The sequence below is a fragment of the Anopheles arabiensis genome, chromosome X (assembly GCF_016920715.1).
Source record: "Anopheles arabiensis isolate DONGOLA chromosome X, AaraD3, whole genome shotgun sequence".
NCBI lineage: Eukaryota > Metazoa > Arthropoda > Insecta > Diptera > Culicidae > Anopheles > Anopheles arabiensis.
In genome coordinates, this window is record NC_053519.1 from 22,196,719 (window position 1) to 22,200,605 (window position 3,887).

Consider the following 3,887-nt stretch of genomic DNA (forward strand, 5'->3'; position numbering starts at 1 on the left):
TTGGATTTTCTATCTATTCTGTTCTCGGCTCAATCTGCGTCACAATAGCCAATTATACCACTATCGCATCCCTTTTCGCTCAATCGTAGACGATAGTCTATGGTTCCTTTTAAATATCTCACAACTCTCTTTAACTCACACCAATCGCGTTGTGTGGGTTTACTTATGTTTTGGCTAAGTATTGATACGGCGGCCGATATATCTGGTCTCGTGTTAATCGCAATATAAAGCAATTTCCCTATTAACTGCTGATACTCCTTATTATCATAAAGTTCGATTTCACTAGAGATAATTACATCTTTGATGTAGTTGCGCTGATTAACAAAATAATCTCCTTGCTTATTTTTCTCTACTTCTATTCCAAGGAAGAATCTTATGTCGCCCAAAATGTTAACTTCAAACGACTTTTTCAATTTTGCAAGCAATGACTCAATCATGTCAAGATTATCTCCAGCAACTATCAAATCGTCTACATATACAAAGACGTAGTACCATTCCTTTCCGCATCTTTTATTGTACAAGCAACTGTCTGCTAAGCAATTCGTATATCCCTGGCGCTTTAGTTCTTGATCAAGTTTCTGATTCCACGATCTTGCTGATTGTTTTAAGCCGTATAGCCCTTTCTTCAATCTACAAACCTTGCTATCTTCCACTTTCACACCTTGTGGAACTTTCATAAAGATTTCTTCTTCTAAATCGCCGAACAGAAACGCGGTACTGCTTTACCGCCATTCCCCTTTTTGCCGCAAACCCCATTAGCACACGGAAAGTCGTCTGCTTAACTACTGGTGCAAATACCTCATCATAGTCAGTTTCAAACTGCTGACTAAACCCTTGGGCAACAACACGAGCTTTGTAACGCAACAAATTTCCGTCCGCATCTCTCTTAGTCTTGAAGACCCACTTGCTGCCTATCGCCTTCCGTTCCGGTGGTAGGTCTACCAGTGACCATGTATTGTTAGCCTCAATAGACTGAAGCTCTTCTTGGATAGCATCCATCCACTGTTTAGCATCTTCAGACTTCATAGCTTCAGCATAGTTTCTGGGATCTTCTCGCTGCGAGAAAACAACTAACGCTTCATCAGATTCGCTCTCTGGTGTCGTATAGTCCGAGTCACTCGATACGTTTTCTGCTTCGTTAGCTAATGTTGATGAAGGAACAAATTTGCGATTTATGCCATTAATCGCAAATTTGTTCCTTCATCAACATTAGCTAACGAAGCAGAAAACGTATCGAGTGACTCGGACTATACGACACCAGAGAGCGAATCTGATGAAGCGTTAGTTGTTTTATCTTTGTTTATCTTTGTACTTGCTTGGAAGTTTGTGTTGTCGTTACCTGCGCCTTGGAGTTTCATTGCTCTGAACAGACCTTGTCGGGGTTTCTTCTATCTGACCACCAATGCTTCTTCTGTTGGTGAAATATTAATCGGATTATTACGTGTACTATTTGAATCATCCTTTCCTTCAGCAAAAAGCAGTTCCAGAAACTCAACTCCTTGCCAAAACCTTCACATTGGCCTTCATCAACGACAATAATATCACGACTGATAATTATTTCGTTGGTGGCAACGTTAAAAACTCTAAATCCTTTTGTGTTGTGTGCATTACCAAGGAAAATGCACCGTTCGGATTTTGGATCGAGTTTTACTCGTTTCTGCTTAGGCTTGTGTACCATAACTGTAGAGCCAAATATTTTGAGATGTCCCAAATGTGGTCTTTTGCCTGACCTGAGTAATGTCATTTAACGCTCTCGTAGGACTCCGATTAATTAAATATACAGCAGTGTTAACTGCTTCCGCCCAAAATCGCTTTGGTAACTGCGCATCGTTTAGCATGCTCCGAACCTTTACAACAATAGTGCGGTTCATCCGCTCCGCTACTCCATTTTGTTCTGGAGTGTACGTGAATGTCGTTTGATGACATATTCCATCACGTTCCATATTCGCTTTCATGCTGGCATTTACATATTCACGACCATTGTCACTTCTAAAAATTTTTATTTGTCAACCACTTTGCCTTTGTACCATTGATTTAAACTTCTCGTATATTGTCTTTGCTTCATCTTTAAACTTGAGCGTTTTGTGTGTGTTTTGTGTATATAAATACTATACGTGTTGCATCGTCTATGAAAGTCATGAAGTATTTTGACCCACCAATTGATTCAACTTCAAATGGTCCACATAGATCTGAATGAATCAGTTCTAATTTTTCTTTGCATCTTTCTTGGCTTGTAGGGAACGACTCTCTTGCATGTTTGCCTTCAATGCACGCTACACAATTGTACGTGTTAGTTTGTTTAGTTTGAATGCCTTCGCCCATGCCTTTTAATCTTTGAATACTTTGGAAATTCAAATGTCCTAGTCGCCTATGCCATATTTCATAGGATTAAAATGTTCTCACTCTATTTTCATTTAATCGGTATAATCCATTCTAAGCAATACCCGATGCGAACACTTCTCCATTTTCATCCAACACTTCGCATTTACGTTCTGTAAATACCACTTTGAAGCCATTTTTACATATTTTACTAATTGATAGCAAATTTGTAGCTAAGTCTGGTACTTCTAACACATTTAACAAATTTACCGCACCTTCTTGGCAATTTACGGAAACTGTGCTCATCGTAATAGCTTTCATGTTAGCATTTTTTGCCGTACTAACCTCGTGACATATGTGTTGTCTTTCCGAGAAATCTCCCGCTTGGCAAAATGTCGCGCGACATGCATGCTAGAAATCGATGCTTGTTAACATTTTATTTCAAGCATCGTGAGTGTCCCAGCGTGAGCGCTGAGCGCACCTCCCCTCATTCTCAATGCCGCGTTTTTGGGTAATCCTCGCTCCCACCCTTTCTTTCCTTCTCCTCAACGGACCCACCATTCCCGCGAGCGTAGACCGATCAAAAAATTCCAGGAAATTCGGACAGTAAGTGTGCAGTTTTTTATTCACAGAGCTATTCTGGAATATTTCAATTCTTGATGGTGCGTGCTAGACGAACGAAACGTTGGCTGCTTGCTCCACCGATGGCGTGTGCTGTTGGAAGAAAAACACTTGCTGTTTGATGCGTTTTCCTGAGGAATGAAAGACATATCTAGCATTAGAATGGTGAACAAAACTAGGACTATTTAAAACTTACCGATCACGAAGAAATTTGAAGTTAAACGGCGACTCTGTAAGCCCGATTCACCTTCTTTGATCGGTTATCAGGTGCTTTGGTAATGAAATTGCTAGGTGTGATAGACAATAATAGAAGAATAAACAAACATTAAAAGCAATACGATTGTTAGAACACATACATCATTTGGAAGATTTTTCTTTTATGCATACACTTACCCGTAGAGCAAGTAACAAAACAAACTGCATTTACGCCTGCGTTGACATCTTTCACGATTAACTTAACCACTTTTCTATTAACATTTAATGATTTTCGCTGCATCTTCCAGCACCAATCCTTCCCAAATGAAATTTGCATTCGTTCTGGCAATGAGTTTCGAACGATCACAACACAACGCGAGAGTGAAGAACACAAAGTAAATGGCACTATGTACAAGTGTTGATCATATGGTCAAAATAAAGTATGATGGAATTTATTTTACTTCAAATGAATTGATTTTATTCTGATTTATATTTCAACTATTGTTATCAGCCTAGTTAGTTGTTAATGTTTAAAATTTTGATGAAGTGAAAACATCATTACCAGATAAATGAAACGATAATCGACGCATTTTGACCATATCGAATTATGATCGTTTTACACATAGTGTCATCTCTGGCGCTTCAGGGTCTCACGCTCAGAGCAAAAATTCTCGCATCTTCGCAACGGTGGGAGCGTTCAGCTGTGGAGGGCTGGAGGAGTGCGAGTGTGTGTCTCATGCACACAGCGAAAT

At 39.6% G+C, this 3,887-nt stretch overlaps 1 long non-coding RNA gene across 1 annotated transcript; it reads right to left on the reverse strand.

Annotated features, from left to right (window-relative positions):
* Positions 1–2,917: 2,917 nt before the first annotated feature.
* LOC120906421 lies at positions 2,918–3,498 on the reverse strand. Its single transcript, XR_005740086.1, has 3 exons — positions 3,334–3,498; positions 3,137–3,227; positions 2,918–3,071 (listed from the first exon to the last, which is right to left on the reverse strand). It is a non-coding gene; the product is annotated as an uncharacterized LOC120906421 (long non-coding RNA).
* Positions 3,499–3,887: the final 389 nt, after the last annotated feature.